We start from the raw sequence: 21,672 nt of genomic DNA on the forward strand, positions 1-21,672 counted from the left end.
AGAGAGAGAGCTAAATTTTCATCCACTTGTCAAGATGATTTTCTTTTTCGTCATTTGAACGAAATACATAGTAATGAGCGAGTCAGATGTAATAATAATTACGTAATCTTCATACATATCACATCGCATATCAGTTACAACAAAGAAAATTTGAACTGATGAGTACAAATTTGTATTTTACTTACGGTGTTTTGAATTATTAATCAATAGTAGCTTAGGGGCCGTCCATAAACTACGTTATTAATTTGAAAGGACAGCGCTAAAAATTACGGTCGGTAACAGGGGTGGGTTCAGTGGAACTAACTTTATTCACATAGATAACACTGCCCCAAAAATAAAATTTCTGCAAGCTGAGGTGAACCACCATGCCTATACGTTTTTAAGGTTGCTAAATCCAAACACAGGGTCAGTTTTACCTTATCAAGTCAGTATCAATGTCAATTGAAGGTTAAAAAGAAGAAAACTTTTGGATCTGACACTACTGTTGGATCGGAGAAAACCTCTACTCTCTGATGTTTGTTGGTCACTGAATCTGAATCCAGGGTTTATTTGACCCTATAAGGTGAGGATGAAGGTCAAGTGAAGGTCTAAATAAGTAAAACCATTGGATCGGAGAAACTTTATACTTTTAGACATCTTTAAGGTAGCAAAACCCGAATCGTGGGTCATTTTGACTTCATCAGATAATTATCAAGGTCAAGTGAAGGTCAAAAAGAGAGAGAAAAACATAGAATCCGCGTGAACCACTATTTTAAGACATTTTTGGAGTTCCTGAGGCGGAATCTGAGGTCATTTTTAACCCATCGGGTCGGGATAAAGGACATCCCAGGGTCAAAAATGAGGAAACCCTGGAGTCGAACTTATGGGGTCGAACTAGCCCCGCATTCGGATTCAGCGACTCCAAAAACATCTAATTATAAGAGTAGATGTTTTTTCAATTTTAAACTTGGGATGACCATCCCGAACGCGTGGGGTAAACACGTTACCGGATTCGGTTCAGCGACCCTAGAAACGTCTTACAGTAGTGTTTCACATCGATTCTATGATTTTTTCCCATTTTGACCTTCACTTGACCTTGATCCTGACATGATGGGGCCAATCTGACCCCGGATTCGGATTCAGAGATCTCAAAAACGTACGGGTATGATAGTTTCTCTCAGATATAGTCCAATAATAACTTAATGATTTTGAATCAAAAACTACCCCTTTTCCCGCTTTCTCATTTTCTTGTTAAATGCGAATTAAATTAATAGAAACCTAATAATAAGATCCTAATATTTTCGGTCGAAAGATCATCATTTTCAGTTGAAAAGTCTACTATTATATGTTTGATATGGAACTCATCTCGTTTGGTTCAACATTATATTCTTTGGTTGAACATTTTTATTTTTTAGTCTAAATTAAACTTTTTGGTTTAAAATTCATGTATTTGTTGATATTTTTTGTAGATAATTAATATTATAACTTAAAGATTTACCTTGTTGGTTAAAAATTTAACTACTTGGTCGAATGTTGAACACCTTTGCTTCAAACTTTTTTGTCGTACCTTAAGATTAATAATTTTAGTTGAAAATGTATATCTTTGATTGATATTGGCGGTTGTAGTACAATTGGTGTTTTCGATCCATGTCATTGTCATTCATCCTTATGGATGCATCAGTTTCTTAAAAAATAAATCTTTTTGGTTAAAAACTGAAATATTTGTTTGAAAAAGCGTTTCATTGAGAACAATTTTTTTAACTGAAAATATAAATGTTATGTTTTGTTTTCCAATTGATATTTACTTTTACAATTGATACTTACTTTTTTATAGTCTGAGAATTAAAGGTACAAAAATTAAGTTTTAATCAAAACAATTTTTCAAACTATTTATTATTCATTCACGAAAATTGTTTATAAAATCATTCTTAGTATTTCCGATCTATATCGATATTATAAGGTCTTGAAAGCAAGAAGAAATCTCCCGATCGAATAAAAACTTCTCCCCGTGAGTTGTTGTTCAAAAATTTATATTTTCAAACTGTCCCTACCATTAAGAACATGGTTTCTTTTTTTATAAACTCTCTTTCTTCATAGTTTATAACAAATTTTATCAATAAAAACCCTTAATGACCAGAATTGAGTTTTTTAAAAAGTTTTTTTTAACAGCTTTTTAAGAAATACGTTTTTTATAAATCCACGCTTCCTTCAAAAATTTCAATTTCTATAAAAAGCAAGAAATATACAAAACTGTTGAATATGCATAAGCTCATTTATAGCACATTAATGGATTATATACTCAGACATCTCAATTTGTCTTAACTTTGTTCAAACAATCAAAAGACGATAATTTGATCATGAAAACAGACTTATGTAACCAATATCAATTTCTCAATATGACCTTCTTATCGTTTTATTAGAGTTAAAAATGCTTTACAATCGCGTCATATTATTAGACTTATCAATTTTTCACGTTTTCCATGCTTATAACTTTTTTTTTAATTATTATATACAGTCTTAAATAAGTGCATGTATTTTTAATAAGCAATTTATTGTTTTTCACTATTAAATTAAAAAATATTTCAAATAATCGCATTAGTAGTTTTTAATCATCTTTAGCGGCCCATAGTTCGTAAATCAAGGTACCCTGCGACAAATATACAGTAAATAGCTTTTTGCAAAAAATTAAAAATCCAGTTTTTTTAACCTGCAGAGAAAAAATATCGAAAGAAAAAAGTAAAAAAATGGACATTTTGTAGACAAAAACTGATCAAAGTTTAAATTTTTACTTGTATTTAAAAAAAAGCGTATTTTAGTTAAATGTTTGTTTTTTTCCTAACCTCTTTCATAGATTAGATTAAAAGTTTCACATTTTGGCGATTAGACTTACCGAATCAAAAGGGTCATACCTAGTAACTAGAATGACTAACAATTTTAGGGTGTTTTTCAAGTGTTTTCATACCTTAAATATTCACGTATGGAAATCTTTTGAATTTATTTCAAGGGTTGTTTTATTATCCCTTGAACATTGAATCCGAAGTATCCACATTTCTTAATAACTAAAATCACGCAAGGTTTTCAAACTAATCTATCAGATAGAAAATCATATTAATGTAAGTAGAGAAGGAGCAGACGACAAGGATATGTCTGAATTTTTATAAAGGGTTGTGAAATCATCTCTTTATTAGAGAAGCAGAGAAATTAACATTTCGTGAAGGATGAGTAGTCAAAGTTTTTTTTATTAATAGTCAGGCCAACAAAATCACTTTAAAACAATACACAGGAAGCATCTTTTAGCAGGATTTGCATTAAACATTATTGTCAGGGTAGTTTAAACATCCTTTAATTATAAAAGCAAGAAAATCGATATCTTATACAAGATGAAGCAAGATTGAATTTATTTTTAGGATAGTTTGAACATCCCTTAATTATAAAAGCAAGGAACTCAATATTTTATAGAAGATAAAGGACTAGTTATTTTTTTTTATTAATCTATTGATCCACGAAAGCACTTCAGAATATAGACGGGAAGGTTCTTTTCAAGATGGGCATTGGAATTTATTTTCAGTGTAGTTTAAGAATCCCTTAATTATTGAAATAAGTAAATTGCTATTTTATACGGGATAAAACACCAGAGATTTTTTAATTAATGTATCAATTAACAGAACCACTTAAGAATATAGACAGGAAGCTTCTTTGCAAGATAGGCATTTGAATTTATTTTCAGGGTAGTTTAAACATCCCTTAATTGTAAAAGCAAAGAAATCGATATCTTATACGGGATAAAGCACTAGAGATTTTTTTATTAATACATCGTTTAACAAAATTACTTTGGAATATAGACAGGAACCTTCTTTACAAGATAGACGTTTGGATTTATTGTTAGGGTTGTTTAAAAATCCCTTAATTATTGAAACAAGGAAATCGATATTTTATGCGGGACATAGCACCAGAGATTTTGTTGTTGATGTGTGACGCGCGCCGAAAAAAGGGGACTTTAAGGTGTTCGCACAAGAAAATACGTGTGCAGTATGTGGAAACGGCACTCATACGAGCCGCCCATGCACACATGCGGAGCGCCAAATAATCGCTTGCCATCTGTCGCGATGCTGCGGGGCGAGCTGGCTACGTACCGTTCAACTATCTAAAGGCGCTCGAGACGCAGAAGTTTGCGACGTTGCCAATGTCGGTGTGTTTACGGATGGAGTGTAGTGTTTTTTATTGCGAAAAAGCCGGTATTGAAAGATATTTTATAAGGTCATATTCATGTAATGTTTCGAATATCTCTTACAAGCTTCGTAGTTATTTATACGAGGTGTGTTCAAAAAGTAATGTGACTTTTCAATATTCGCGGGCTACGTTCTTTCAAGTTTTAAATTTTTTGTTTTGTTGTGTTGGTACACTCGTCACGATCATATGTTCACAGTTTTTACTGTATAGCTCGTGTTGTTTTTCTGGCAGAGGCGTAAAAGGTTAGAAGGGTTTGGTGTGCTCGGCGATTTTCTTCTTTCGGAGAAAATGGAGCAAAGAGTTTGCATTAAATTTTGTGTGAGAAATGGAATCCAGTGCTCTAAAACTCTTGAAATGTTGACAGTTGCATACGGTGAGTCTACTCTGAGTAAGAAAAATGTGTATAAGTGGTACAAGCTGTTCCAAGAAGGCCAAGAAGATGTCGAAGAGGAACCTCGCCCTGGACGTCTCAGCACGTTAACAACAAATGAAAAGTTCAAACAGTGGAAGAAATGGTGTTGAAAAATCGCCGAATTACCATCAGAGAAGTTGCTGAAGATGTTGGCATATCGGTTGGCTCATGCCAAGCTATCTTTTCGGGCGTTTTGGGCATGAGACGTGTGTCAGCAAAATTTGTTCCAAAACTGCTTAATTTTGATCAAAAGATCCATCGCATGACCATCGCTCAGGAGATGTTGAATGAAGTCAATAATGATCCTGATTTTCTCAAAAGGGTTATAACTGGGGATAAATCGTGGGTATATGGTTATGACGTCGAAACTAAAGCCCAATCGTCCCAGTGGAAGCATCCTGAGTCTCCAAGACCGAAAAAAGCACGTCAAGTTCGGTCAAAAGTGAAGGTTTTGCTTACTGTCTTCTTTGATTACCATGGTGTAGTGCATCAGAAATTCTTACCACAAGGTGGTACGGTCAATAAGGAGTATTACCTTTAAGTTATGCGCCGTTTGCGAGAGGTGATACGCAAAAAACGTCCGGAACTTTGGAAAAACAATTCGTGGCTTTTGCATCACGATAATGCACCTGCTCATTCATCGTTGCTTCTAAAGGATTTTCTGAACAAAAACAGCAACACAGTCATGCCTTAGCCTCCATGTTCACCGGATTTGGCCCCCAGTGACTTTTTTCTTTTCCCAAAACTGAAGAAACCCATGAAAGGTCATCAATTTTCAACGATAGAGGAGATAGAAACTGCATCGCTGAAAGAACTCAAGATTATACCACAAAATGATTATCAGAAGTGCTTCGATGATTGGAAAACGCGTTGGCACAAGTGTTTTATATCTGAGGGGGATTACTTTGAAGGGGACAACATAAATATTGAGGAATAAATTAATATTTTTTTAGAAAACTATAAAGTCACCTTATTTTTCGAACACACCTCGTATGTATTTTAGGGATATAATAATTTAAATAAATAACTCTAAATAATATAATAAACAAAATTGGCAATGTCGCAAACTTCTGCTTCTCGAGCTGCTTCCAGCATACTGCACTCGTGTTTTCTTATGCGAACACCTTTACTTTAAAAAGTGAGACTCTTAAAAGACAGGGAAGACTCACGAAATCTTCCCTCTCTACTTACCACTACATTCTCATGGAAACAGACAGGTATGTACCCGCGCAGTGGGCAGATTTTGTTCCTTAGGAATCATTAAATGGAGCAGCTCAAAAACTATCGAAAAGTGTAAATCCTCGATACTGATTGTTTTAGAGTAAGCCCCCTTTTTTCGACGCACGTCACATACATTGATCAACAAAATCACTTTAGAATATATAGTGGAAGCGTTTCTTTGCAAGATCGGCGTTTGAATTTATGGTCAGGGTAGTTTAAACATCCCCAAAATCAAAGAAATCGATGTTTTATACGGGATAAAGAAGCAGAGATTTTTTTATTAACACATTGGTCAGCAAAATCAATTTTAATTTGAATGTGAATATTGATTAATTATTGGTCTTACATCGTTTAAATATCCAAGGAAAGACATAGTTATTTTTATGCAAGTGCGAGCACGAGAGATTTTTTGATTGTACCATTGGGAAACAAAATCACTTAAAACCCCGAACCGGACCCAAGCCGTGCTCTAAAAAATAAGAATATTGGTTTTGTGACCGTTAATTACTAAAGCAGGGAAATCGATACTTAAAATAACTTGAATTTTAAATCTCATAGTACCTTCATTTAAGATGAGAATGAGTAGACATTTTCCTATTATTTTATGATAAATTAGTATTTAGGAGATATACCATTTGTACTAAGTGATCAGTAAATAAATAAGTATGTACCATCCCCCTGCTTAGACCGTTTATATGAATGTAACTGTAGTTCTCTTACGATCCGGAGGGGAAATGTTGGTCAAACTAATCCTACAGGTCAAAAGATTTTTTATTGATTGCACCTTAGAATGCACTTTCAAGTGTCATTCTAAATTTATTGCGATTGAAAACCCAAGTTTTTCTAAATAAAACTGCCAAAATTAGGAATTTATTTATGCAAATTATATATAAAGATTTAAGTTATTATATTTTACTAAATATTATCAAAAATACATTTTCAGATTCTCAGTTATGAGAGTGTAATGTACTCGTCCAAATTTTCGATCTCTGGCTTTTAACGGATCTTTACGATTTGGCATGCACAGAATCCGAAAATCATAAAATTTTATCGGTGTCTGTCTACTTGTATGTCTGTCTGTCTATATGTACGTCTGTATGTATGGTCACCTGAATGCTGTAGCAACACTAACTTTAGAACGATTTGTCTAATCGAGTCAGCCTTTAATACACTTCTTTAGGTTTTCAAAATGAAGGTTAGGTTCGTTAAGCAGATATTTGCAACCAAAATAAAAAATTTAGAGCATTTGCAAAATTTGAAAGAAAAATTTTATTTAATTTTTGTCTAAATTTCTTATAGCTTGTATGAGTTTTAGAAAGGTTCGCCCAATTCTCTAGCATACGGCAAAAAGGCTCGCAAATCAATCCTAATGACATTTTTAAACTCGATAAAAATTAAAAAAGTTATATGATTTTCAACATTTTGAAAAATTTTATAAAAAGGGAAAAAACTTGTTTGTATAGGTTAAGAAATATCAATCCAAATTTCTACAAGATATAAAATATATGCATTTAGAAACTATTCTTATGAAGATTCTTAATTAGACAAAAGTTCAAAAAGTTGTATCATTTTCAAAAATATTCCATTTTTCTTATAAACAGGTCCGTAAGTTTAAAACGTTTTTTTTAGTAGATTTGAACAACACTTACAAATTATCTTGATAAAGTTTTTCAAATGGACACCAATTATCGCGCGGATGATAAAACAATCCTTAAAGTAAATTTGGAGATATATCTTAGTAAGTAAACGTATCTTTTACTTATTTTGCAGTCATTTCCTAATCTGATATGTTATTAACTGATATTATGTTAAAACATTCCTTAAAAGTAAGTCAATGATAGTTTGTCGGTTTAAATCTTTTGTTTCGATGAGTCTGATCGTCAAAATGTGAAACTTTTAGCCTTATCTATCAAAGAGGCTTTGAAGGAAAAAAAGCTGTTCTCTAAAATGAGAATTTTTCTATTAAAATACATGTAAAATACATATTCATCAGTAATTAGTAAAGTTTTAAACACTTTGGTTTAGAGAGAAAATATAGTTTCTTAAAAAATCTATTAAATAAAAATAAACTTCTTTTAACTCTCAAGATCATCCTTATTCAAGGCAACTTATTTGTAGAAAGTTTGGTACCTGATTGCTTTCACTTTAATGTTGTAAAAAATGTTCTCATTAACTTTTTTTGAACAATCATGAAGCATTGTTTTTAAATTGAAGACAGGCACAATCCAGTTCACAATTTCCCAATATGACCTTATTATTATGTCAATAGTCAATGATGTCACCAACGCGTCGTTTTATTAAACTGCTCTATTTTTCACGTTTTCCATTTTAATAACCTCTTTTCAGTTATTATGTGAAGTTAAGAATGTAACACTATCTTGTTATTTATTAAAGTTTCCCATTTTTCACGTTTTTTATTTTTATAATTTAAAAAAAAATTTATATGCAGCCCTAAATCTTTTTTGTTTAAAAAGAAATGTGTTTTCTGCTGCTGAATTAAGAAATATCTCGATTACTAGAATTATTAATTTTTTACTAATTTTTAATGGCTCACTTTTCATTAATCGAATCTATAAAATGCCATTAACAATTAGTTACATTTTACCAATTTTAATGCATAGAATAAAAATTCGCTCCCTTCGCGGGCACATTCTCATCGCGCACTGCGCGCACGGTTCATAAGTTTGAACACCCCTAGGGCGCGCGACTGTTGTTTCTCGCCTTTCGCGTTTGATAATATATTTACCTCGCGTTACGTGCTCGGTATTTGTATATTCCCAACACTTGTGCACAGACTTTTTAAAACTAAGGGTCGAGGAATCTACAACAGTGATTTGGTGATTTTGAATTATCTTTTGTTAAAGCTCCTTCGGCTTTAATGAACACATTCTCATTACGTATCTCGTGCTTCGCACTCGAGTTTGCCCCTCAAAATGTACACCATTTCCATAAATGTATTCCATTACAATTCAGAACATGCATTGGTATTAAAACACAAGTAGTTTCATTGTATCATATACATTTCATTGTATATCCTAATGTCCTATGAAAAAAGTAGATTATTTTCGAAACTGTTTTAGTAATTTCTGACACAATATAAAACTTTTTACTCTCGTGATATTTTCTCGTACAGTGAACCATTATTTATTCACAGCTTTGTAAACAATATTTTTTCCATAAATCTATACTCTCCTACAAGCCACAATTTTTTAGTTATCAAAAAGTGTACTTTCGCAAGAATATGTGGTTTTTTTAAAACTTTTTAACACATTACCTATTATATAGTAAAAAGCAAGAGCGAATCATGGTGTTCTTCAAATATATTAGAGCTGCCACTTTATTATTAATTTTTACATTCTCATCAGAGAAGGTATTAGATTTGTGTGAAATCTGCCCCTCTCCCGTTTTTTTCAAATGTTTACGTTTTGAGACCCACTTAACTAAAAAAACATGTTTTCGCGAATTTGTCCTTATGTATACATGTATGTCTGCATGTACATGCCAAAGCCGATAACTTGCCACCCGATAAGTGTACATTCTCCTTAAAACTTGATCAAACGTAGGGCGCGCACACTAATTAGGGTTCTCCCACTACGTGTGCTTTTTTGTTCATGATTGGCGCCCATGATTTACGCATGCGCGCATAAATATCGTGCTACTAGAGGGGACATGGAGTTCGACTGTGTCACAAGTAGCGTGCACATCGATGTTTTTCCTTTTTGGTGTTTTTTGGAAGTTTCAAAGTGCAAAAGAAGAGTGTTTTCGGTGTTATCAAGTGGATAAAAAATGTGAGATCCCTGTGATCCCAATAGGGCTCTCCGTAGCACGTTATTGTTCCTGAAAATCTCGTGCTCGGTTGGCCTAACCTGTAAATTGACCGGTGCAAAGTGGGGAAAAAAGTACTTTTTTAGCACAAAAATCAGCCGACTCCTCAATTTTCAACGGATCAGAGTTTTATTTTAATACTCATGAAGAATCGTACTTTAACGTAGATGTACACGTTTTTTAAATTTGTTATTTAACTTAAAATTTGAAATTGGTTATATTTGCGATATTTACTTAGCCCCATTCATCGATATTTCTTGACGAAGGCGTAAAATTACTTTTTTTTTTTTGAAGAAAAATGTGACTTGTAGATAAATATCCTGTATTTCGTTAATTGTTATAACCAAATTAATGGATATAGTTGTTAACTGCTGCATTTTCGGATTTCGATTGTATAACTTACATAAATATTGTTACAAAAATGTGAAAATCAATTTTTAATCGCGATAAAGCACCAAATAACAATTATAGTTAATAGTTTAAACAATCATTATGAAGTAATTTACTTATTTGGCATATCTATGCTTCGAAAAAATTTCTTTTCTGTGTAATCATTTATTTTGAACTGAAGAACAAGAATATTACACATTAGAGTTCCATGAAATAACATTTATCATTGTTATAAACAATTTTTATAAACAAATTCACTTATTTGGTATTTATATGCATAGATAATTTGTCTTTTATTCGGAATCATTTCTTTATCTCTAAAGAATATAATTTGTGCACAACTGGCTTTTATCCAACTACATTTATCATTTTTAAAAACAAATCACACAATCAAATTCACTTATTTTAGTGTCACTGCAATTAGCTATATTGATATAAAAGCATAATCCATCGCAATATTCCAGCTTCTCTACCAAACGTCAAAATTGCAACCATGAAAGAGGTTTTTTTGTTTGGCATTTATTAATATTTTTTTTTTTGTACTTTTGACAATTTTAAATATTTGTTACTTCCTTAATTTTACCTTTGTATGATCTATACCTATAAGCCTAAGAAATTGGAAGATTTGCTTGAATATATTATTCTATGAGAAGAATTTTGGAATCTTCTGTCATTTGTTTCTGTTTTGCACATTTTAAGAACAAATGAATAAACGTGGAACTGACTGTACTTTGTTTTCTCTTGTATTTTTCTGTCATCTGTTTCCGTTTCGGTGATACTAAGAAGTTCTACTCAAAGCAAATCGTATGCTATCTCGATGACATATCTTTAATGTCGATTTATCGATAACATGGAGTATAAAGGGGAAAATTTGTTATTATGTGAGATGATGTGGAATGATTACGAAGTACAGGGAAGAAAAAGCAAATTAGACATGATCATAGACAGCATCAAATCTTCAAGCTTCTTTTCTGATGTGCTTTTATGAGGAAAAATACTGAATTTTTATAAAGTGAATTAAAAGTATTATTCAATCACACGCAAGAAAATATCCCACCACCTGAAGATGGTTCCGTTGATTCTTCAGTTAATTCATCAAGTTTAATTATTTTTTCTAAAAAAGGTTGTCCACGTTTATGTTTCGAAGAAGGATCCGAAAAGACGAAACCAAGACAAGTGAATGAAATTGCTCTGAATCACAGTGGAGAAGAGTTATCTAGAGCACTAAAATTGGTTAATCATCCACATGCTTGCGATTCTTCAATAGATGAAATAATAATTAAGAATGAGGTCAGTAATGAAGACAGATTATTGGCTATGTACATAGATCTAGGTTTAACGAAGAGAAAGTATGAGAAGATTAGGCCCCATAATTTGTATCTGCATGGTATCAGAAACAGGAGCAAGTGTGAAATGGGGGATGGATGGAACTTCTGCACAACAAATGACTAGACAAAAGTGGTCCACCAAGCTGAATGTTCCTACGCTTTCTAATTCAGGGCATGATAATAATCGTGAAACACTAAAGATTCTGTCGTCTGACAAAATGAATCTCCAACCTCAGTTCATTTTTGTCGACCCATAAAGTTGGAATTTATTAAAAAAAACTGATGTAGTAATAAAAAACGCATATGAATATTATACCTGTTACAGAAAGTGGACACGTACATTTTTGAAATTTGCAATCGGTCATTTGAGGTGAGTTTTGATTTCGAGTGCACCATGATAGATGGAAGAGCTTGTAACTTTCTTGCAGAAAAAAAGCAAGTACTTGCTGCAATATTCGTCGAGTCAGTCAAAAATTCATAAATGATTTGAAACATGTTTTGAATCGTCTATGTAACAAAAAGTTCTACAAATTTGGAGAAAAGCAACTGAAGAAATCTAGAAAAAATGAGATTCATAAATTTTTGAAATCAGAATTGTCATTACCAGTTGACGTAGTAAAGCAAGGGAATGGAACAACAAATACGGGAAATATTGCCCGAGATTTCTTTGCGCACGCTGAATTGTAGCGGAAATTACTGGTCTGGATCTGAATCTTATCGAAAGATGTAATGTCATTCTTCAAGTCCTCTCGTGCAGTAAAATGATCGATTCTTAAAAATTCAAAACGCAGGCTTTAGATACGGCAAAGGTTTGATCATCAGATCCTTCAAATTACCGATTGGATGGTTCTCAGAAGAAGCCCCAGAGGCGAGCAATAAAGTTTTCAGCAAGGCCCGATCAGGAAACAGCAGAATGTCCAACAGAATATCAACGAATGATGATATTATGCACTACCTCATGATTTCATCGAATCCGCGAATCTCTTTCTTGAGGATCAAAGAAATGACAAAAATTAAGGAGCTATCAGAAGATGTGACGAATCTGCTCCTTCTATAATGAATTCAGTAAATGTTTGAATCTCATAAACTCGTAAGTATATCAGAATAAGTTGAAATAAAAAAAATAAATGTATAAGAAAAAGTAAAAAATAAACCTCTTTCATGGCTGCAACCTTGACTTTTGGTAGAGAAGCTTAAATATTGCTATGGAATAAGGTTTTATAGCAATATAACCAATGGGAGTGACACTATAATCAGTAAATTTGTTTGTAAGAATTGTTTATAACAATGACAAATGTTGTTTCATGAAACTCTAATGTATCCTATTCTTGTTCTTCACATCAAAATAAATGATTCAACAGAAAAGAAAAATTTTCAATGAACACATATGCCAAATAATTGAGTTTATTTATAAAAATTGTTTATAACAATGACAAATGTTGTTTCATGGAACTGTAATGTGTAATATTCTTGTTTTTCAGATGAAAATAAATGATTGCACAGAAAAGAAAATTTTTCAAAGCATAGATATGCCAAATAAGTGAATTTGTTTATAAATATTATTTAAACTATTAACTATCATTGTCATTTGGTGCTTGTTTGCAATTAAAAATTTATTCTTCACATTTTTATAACAAAATTTATGTATGTTATACATTCGAAATCCGAAAATGCAGCAGTTAGCAGTTATATCCATTAATTTGTTTATAACAATTAACAAAATACAGGATATGTATCTACAAGTCACATTTTGATAAAATAAAAGTAACTTTACTAATTCTACAGCTTTGTCTAGAAATATCGATGAATGGGGCTGAGTAAATATCGCAAATAGCTAGAGAGATTGATCAGCAACCTGGGTCGGAGCAGTGTTGCGGAACGAACATGTTATTTACATAAATAGCACGAGAATTCTGGATCAATCTGAAAAATCTCTATCCCATCCACACACTACTCCTTTCCTCTGCCGAGTGAGTCACGCCTACCCCGAAAGGGAAATGGCTTAATGGTATAATAATAATAATAATAATAACCAATTGCAAATTTTAAGTTAAATAACAAATTCAAAAAACCGTCTCAACCGTAAAATCACACACAGAAACCAATCAAAGGTCGTATACCCCATCCACCTCTGTTCTCCTAACTTTCGAAGGCTTTCGAAGGCACTTCCGGAAAGAGTAGCTCTATTCAAGGCTTCCACAATTGTAAATCTCTACATTCCCAAAGTAAAAATGTGTTTGAAATGCCTGAGATAGGGCACATCAGCACCAATTATAGATCCAATTTCAGATGCAAACAGTGTGGTGTTCCCAACTCCCACAGCGATCAAAATCCTTGCCCCAAAATAAACAATGACCCTAAAGGTGTTCACTGTCGCGGTGATCACCTCCCCAACTTAAAAATCCTCCAGAACGTCAATTCCAGAAAGAATTCAGGTCTTATGCAGCAAAGAACGGTGTTTCCTTCTCTGAAGCAAAAGACACGATTCGACCCGGGAAGAGAAACAGACCAGTCCCCGGGCACTCTTCTCCATTCCTCAACTTCTCAACCTTCCCCAGAACTCAACGATGCGAATACACCTCCCATTTCCATTAACACTTCTTTCCCTGCCCAAACTCGCTCTTATTCTGAAAAGGTGACTCGTGCGAAATCTCATTCCGGAACCAAGACGGGCAGCCTATTACAGAATCTAACCCAGTCCAATTGAGCATCATCACCATCAACTGTAGACTTCTCCTCCTATCACAACAACGGTAGGACACAGAGCTCATTTCCCAATGGGTATTCTCACATCCGCCAACTCCCCACACATCAGTAGACAAGAAAATTGGCTCCGAAAATAGCACAATCTCAATTATTGCAAGTATTATATAAGCCCTAACTGGCCTTATTTTATTTCTTAGGTCTGACTGATCCTCCAAAGAAGAGGAAAAACAAAACTTGCTCAACCGTATTCTGACTAGCGTCTCGGTCTATAGAGTTCCTTCTTCGGACAAGGTCATTAAATCTAATACCTGTTCCATACTCTTCAACTCCATCTTAGCGATTAACTCTGAAACAGTCTTCATAGGGGGTGATTTTAACAGGAACCACCCCTCATGGGGGAGCTCGCACAGTTGCCTCAACGGTGTTGAGGTCTGTTCCTTATTAGACCAATCAGACTTAGTATCTCTGAACACTGGCAAAGACACCTTCGCCAGCCGTCCAGGCCAATCTATTTCGGTATTAGACCTCTCATTCGTTACTTCTAACTTATTCACTACCTGTTCCTGGGATGTTTGGGATGACTCAATTGGGAGTGACCACTGCCCGGTATTCACTAGCCTTGGTCTCGCCATTCCCATTCCACCGTTTTCTCACACAAATATGCACTCAAAAGAATAGATTGGCTCAACTTTTCAAGGAATTTTCGGAATTTGTTAAAGAAAATGAAGTAACCTTTCTTAATTCATCTTTAGACCACCTCTCTAGTTATGATCGGTTCACTGAAGGTGTAAACAGAGCGGTCACTTCTCCCTGCCCCCTTCCGTCCCTATTAGACATAATAATCAAAATTCAAATCACCCAAGCAGTAAACGTTTTGTCCCAGCCCCTTGGTGGGACGAAACATATGACAGTGCTAGAATGACACCTATTTCCAAAGTCTGGAGAGTTGTCAAATCCTTTAAAAATAGATTCATCCAACCGGCAGTGACATCTTGTTCGGCGGATAGAGAAGTTATAGTTAAACTCCATCAATTAGTCGATGAAACGACTCCTCCAACAGTTTCTTATAACAACTTCTCTTCGGATTTTAGGTCCAACGAATTTCTCGAGGCTCCTTTCTCTGAAGCGGGGTTAGAAATAGGTACTTTCTCGCTCAAAACTAAATCCTCTTCAGGCTTAGATAAAATATATTACAATATAATTTGGAATTTTCCGAGCATCATCCCCCACATACTGATGGAAGACCTTCGGGAGCTAGATATCCCTAAAAACATAGCTAAATTCGTATAAAATTCCACTGCATGTAAAAATATTTATTTCCAGATCAATGGCGAATTGGTCGGTCCTAGAATTAGCAATATGGGACTTCCACAGGATAGTATTCTTAGCCTAATAATATTCCCAATTTATACAAGAAAAATTCATTTTTTGATCCCTGCTGAACGCATTATTATTTAATTCGCGGACGATATAGCAATACTCTGCACATCGAAGGACCTAGAACAATGTGTTGCTTCTCTCCAAAGATGTCCATATATTCTTTCTGATTTTCTTGGCCAAAGAGGTCTTGGAATCTGCCCGTAAAAAACCAACCTATTACTTTTTTCAGAATTGAAATTAGATTTCACTGATGTTTCATTTTTCTTACGTTAAATAATATTTAAATTTATCCCCCAGAAATAGTGAGATTCCTCGAAATTGTATTGTACTTTGATTTTTCATTTGATGCCCACTTTGCTTATTTGACCGAAAAATACCGAAAGATATTAAATATTTTTAATGTACTCAGAGGTGTCTGGTGGGGCGCAGATCCATATGTTCTCTTACGAATTTATGATTCACTCATCAGAAGTTGTATAGACTGCGGTTCTCACATTTTTACTTTTAAACGTAAAAAGCTCTTCGATAAATTAGAAAAGATCCGGAATCAGGCTTTAAGACTAGCTATCGGCTACAGAAAAAGCACACCGATTAACGTTATGTTAGCAGAAACTTGTGAACCTCCCTTAAAAAAACGCTTTTGTTATTTAGCAAAGAAGTATATTTTAAGATCATTTTCCGTCCAAAACCACTCCCTAACAGACAGCCTAGAGGATCTTTGGAACTCGACAGATAGAACTAATAGTTATCGCATTAGAAACACTTTTGTATTTTTTAGAGCTTTTGACAAAGTCGCCAATTTTAAACATGAAATTCGCAGGTCATATCCCCATCCCTAATTTGAATTTCCTTATACAGATCACTTATTCGTGCCTCAGATCGAGCTTGGTATCGATCGCTTACTCCAAGACCGGCTGGATCCAGAGGCTCTTTTGCAAGATCATGCGGATCTCAATTATCATAACTTTACTCAATTTTACACGGATGGGTCCAAGTCAGATGTGGACGAAACCGCAGAATTTGCATTCGTCCAACCTTCGACTGGAACTATCCGTTTATGGAAAATTTCTAAATTTCCTACCATTTTTTCCATTGAAGCGTTTTCCATCCTAAACACTTTAGATTACATTATAGAAAACAATATTATTAACTCAGTTATATTTTCAGATTCATTAAGTGCTATTAAAAGTATTGCCTCCCCCTGTCCCAATTCTATCAAATCCTGTATCATTTTTGTTATCAGGAACCGACTGTCGAGCCTGGCCAGGCTTGATCGCAAGGTAGTGCTTGTTTGGATCCCTGGGCACAGGAGAATTCCAGGAAAGGCGTAAGCGAACTAAGCCGCCAAAGCGGCTGCTTGTGACGGCGCTCTTCTTCGAGTTTCTCTTCCCAGCTCTGATCATTTTAGCTCAGCTCGAAAATCTCTTTCAGACAGCTGTAAAGATTACTGCACTAAAGTAAGGGAAAACAAGGGTGTCCATTACACTCAACGTTTTTACCAAGATAGGCAGAAACCCTGATTTTCTTCTTTCATTGCACCGAGAGAGTGGATAGTCTCTCTTTGTCGCATGAGAAGCAACCACTACTCCCTTAATGCTAGTCTGGCCCGTAAGAATATTATAGACTCAGGTCAGTGTTCTTGCGATCCATACATTGTCGAAGACCTGGACCATGTTCTCTGGGCTTGTCCTCGCTTCGATATCTTTCGAGGCACCCTTATTGAAGCCCTATCTAGGACCCTAAGGTGCCCTCCACCCTTTTGCAGCTATCAAATTATGGTACATCCCTCTCTCCGAGTCGTCTCACATATTTTCAAATTTGTGAAAGATGGGAACCTAAAAATTTTATTTTTTTTATTTTATTTATTTATTATCATTTAAGCCTTTGTCTAATGAATCAAGTTCAGTATTCGCGGCCATGCCTAGAATTTCTACACTTGAAATTGCCGCTCGAGTGCACGCGCGTTCAGCGCATGTGCCATAGCCCATAACTGCTTTCCTCTCCACGTTGGGAGAGCTTTCCGTTTGTTTCAGATTTCCCATTGTGTTACCGAACCCAACACTAGTTCGTGACCATATATACACAGCTGTTAAAGCAAGCATAGTGTCAACGCAGATCGCCAATAGACTGATCTGAAAAAAGAATTAGAGGGGCATCTGATAAGTCCGCAATTCGTTGAATTTTTCGCCCCTACAGCCCCGAAAATGGTATGTTATCTGAGTTGGACTGTATGGCAATATGTTTATGCATCTATAGATTTTCAGTTTGTCGTACCCGGTGCTCGGCGAAAACAGAAAAATGGTTGAAATCGCTTTAGTTGCATAGAGTTATAATTGCTGAGGATGTTCCAATATTAGACAATTTACAAAAAAAAAATTATAAACAAATTATTTATTTTTTCAAGTAATATTGCAAGAGATTTGAATGAAAATATTACATATAAATTCGTTTTTTTTTAATGCCAGTCTTTTCAGTTGGGAACTTCATGACAATTTTAATCAAGAAATGCATTAAACAGATATTTGTCTACTAAAAAGTTCGTTTTTTCTATGTCAACTTTTTTAATTAGAACCTTCATGAAAAAATCAGCAAAATTTACAATTTTTTTATTTTTTTAAACAAATGCATTAGTGGGGCATCTGTCAACGGAAAAATTCTGTTTTTATTTGATGTCAGACTTTTAATTTAGATCTTCATAATAAATTTCTTCAATATTCATGATGAGTTGATAAATTTTATAATCCTTAAAACCTAATTTAACAAACAAATGCATTATTCGGACAACAAATAATTTGTTTTTAAAAAATTTTGTTGTTTAATACATAATATTGGAACATCATTAGCTAATATTACTCTATGAAACACAGGCGATTTCAACACTTTTCCTGTTATTGACGAGCACCGGGAACGTCAAATAGATAAAATGGCCATTTTTTCGTCATATTTGTTTATTTATAAAAAGTTAAAAATCTAACTGAAAAATCACGTTTAACAATTCTCTTATAAATCTTAACAGCTTTTTTTCCATTTTTTTTCTTTTTTGTTGAAATCGCTCAATATTTGTGGGCTGTACGTTATTTTAAACCAAAAATGTAATGTTTTCCCACTGTCCCGAGTAAAAATGCTTCGACTTGAGTTCGACTTGGTTACTTCTTAAGTTCGCCTCCAAGGCATCGATATCAGGCTGCTTCTCAAAACTGAGTAGAGACATAGGCCTTCATCTTACTTTTAGGGCCGCGGCAGGTAAAACGTCGTTTACATGTCTCAAGTCGAGACACAACACTACTGAAGGTTGGTTGAACTTCTCATCATAAAACACTAACCAGGTATTACTCTCGGTTGAAACTAATCGCCCGCCCCAAACCCACAGGAATCGAAGTTTAGTGGGTCACTAAAATGAGGATTTAATTTAGAAGTTACAAAAAGCTAAGGCTGATGTTGTGATAACATATTTAATAGCAAATTTGTTCAAGAATGCGCATTGAAAAAAAAACAATGAAACTACGTCTATTTTACTATCAGTGCAATTTTATGAATTGTAATAATATACATTTATGAAAATGATATACAAGTTGAGATACAAATTCAAGTGCGAAGCATGAGATACGTGATGAGAATGTATCCGAGCCACGCGCACAGCGCGCTATGAGAATGTGCCCGCTAGGCGGATGGATTTTTTTCTCTTATTGAAATGACAGCACACAGAAAAACGCTGGTGTTAAATTTGTTGCAGCTCAAATTTCATTGGGTTCCCAATGATCACTTGAGACTTTTCATTTCTCAAATGTATTCCTCTGAACGCAGGTGCCCATGTGGGCATCTAGGGGAAAGTATCACTTGGAGACTGAATTTTGGCTCATGCAGAGTTGTGTAGTTCTGAACCGCGCTGTCAGCGACCTGAATACCTGTCAAAGCAACTATTCGCTTTGCGATATTAGCCTAAATAATTGTTAATAAGGAAACCCATTGAAACGATATTTACCTAATTTCCAAATTTCTTTCATTTAATAGGGCGTACCAGGCAATTAGAATAAAATTATAACTTCCTAATGCAACTTCCAAAAGTTAGGTTAGTCATACCCGTCGACATTTAAACTAAAGCCGGGATGAATAGAAAAAGTCATGACCGTCTACATGCACAATAAGGTATTTTCACTCCAATCACTAGCTCACTTCACATCGTTGAATACTAAGGAGATAACAATTCACCAAATGCATGAGAATCGGTTAATTTTTGCTCTATTTCTCTAATATCTTCGTAGAAAGTAATTTTTCTGTATAAGTGCAATTGAAAAATAGTTCTTCTATTTTAGGGACTATTAAATGCAATAATAAAATGATAATAATTTTCATTCATGCGTGCGTTAAGGCTGAGCGCTGGTTGTCTACCCTTTGAAGCGTGATTCAAAATTACATTGAAAAACAATTCTTGTAATTTAAATAAATAATTATTCAAATATACACAAGAATGTATACAAATTGTGTAACTTTTGATTTCAGGCAAGAAAAAAATTCATAACACATATATTTGATGAATAACAGATTATTTTCATTGAATTTGAAAGACTGACTAATATTTCTCAATATATTTGTTAATAGATACATTTTTTAAATACCATATGATATTTGAACAGCTTGATATATAGAAGCTAATTACAGAATATAATAGTGATAATATTTGAATAATTCTAAAACAAAATTTCCGATTGTTCTTTTCGATTGAGACGTGACAAAACGACACTTGAAGTAAAAAAAAAAGAAAGCATAACTACAATGCAGTCATGATAATTTATGTATTTATAGGTTATATAATTATATGAATTCCCAGAAAAATACATACAAAATATTTAAAACTTATAAATAATTATTTTCAATCACTTTTCCAAGAAATTTTTTTTAAATTGAATGTTTTGTAAAATATAATTTGGTCTTTGGAATTCACTGAAAATAAACTGTTATTAAAATAATATATGTGTTGTATTTTTTTTTGTCTGAAATGAAAGTTACACTATTTGTATATATCTTTGTGGATGTTTTAATAATTATTTACTTAAGTTACAAGAATTGTTTTTTAATGTAATTTTGAATCGTGCGCCATGTGCGAGCAATGAGCGGTCAACCCTAACACAAGCGCAGTAGCTCAGGGTGCCAACATTGGCATCATTAGTCCACAGTACAAACCGAAAAAATAGATCCAATCAGGCGGCAGGAAAAAGTTGGGATATGAAAGCCTCAATAAAGTATTTTCACTTCAACCATCAGCTAACTTCACTTTGTTGAAAGCTGAGGGGGAAAATGGATCAAAACTTTATTTCTGTAATATATTTGTAATTAATCATTATTATTTTATTATTTCATTGAATAGTAATTAAAAAATAAAAACTATTTTGTAACTACACTTATATAGAAAAAATTACCTTTTACGAAGATGTTAGCAAAATAGGGCAAAAATGAACTGAATCCCATACATTTGGTCCCTTATTTTCCCCTCAGCAATCTACGAAGTGAAGTTAGCTGTTTATTGAAGTGAAAATACCTAATAGATTTTTATCTTATCAGTTTGAATATTCCCGCCGCTATATTTGAAACATTGCAATGTTTCACGAAACTCCCAATGTTTCATGAAACTTTTGATCAGGCTAAAGTTTCATGCAAATTTACATCCATACTCATCGCGAAAAACAAATTTCTGTTTTTATTATACAATTGTATTTACCTTATCTTTCATGTATGACACTAGCCACTGCAAGATTAGATATCTAATAAGATACCTTTAAACTTCCGCAGAAAATCTAGTGGAAATTTGTTCGAACGACCAGGCATCAATTTCGATGCAGACGGTCACGACTTAGTTTGTACATTGTTACGTCCTACCTTTCGGATCCACCGAATAATATAAAGAATTATTCTTTGATTGGTGGATTCCTTTTCTAGTCGTAAGGTTCGTTGCTGACTGGCGTTGATTTGAAAATCAACTACCGCGGTTATTTAAATCCTTATAATAAACACAGGTGATGAAATTAAGAATCTCACAAGTTAAAATGTCATTTTAAATGAATAACTTAATTCACTAACTATGCACATTAATCCATGGGACACACACACACAACAGTTAATATAAACTTTTTATTATTATTATTATTATTATTAAATTCTATATCTAACTTTACTTAATGTTACATATAAACTATATTCGACGAC

Source organism: Belonocnema kinseyi, chromosome 1 (assembly GCF_010883055.1).
Source record: "Belonocnema kinseyi isolate 2016_QV_RU_SX_M_011 chromosome 1, B_treatae_v1, whole genome shotgun sequence".
NCBI classification, from domain to species: Eukaryota; Metazoa; Arthropoda; class Insecta; order Hymenoptera; family Cynipidae; genus Belonocnema; species Belonocnema kinseyi.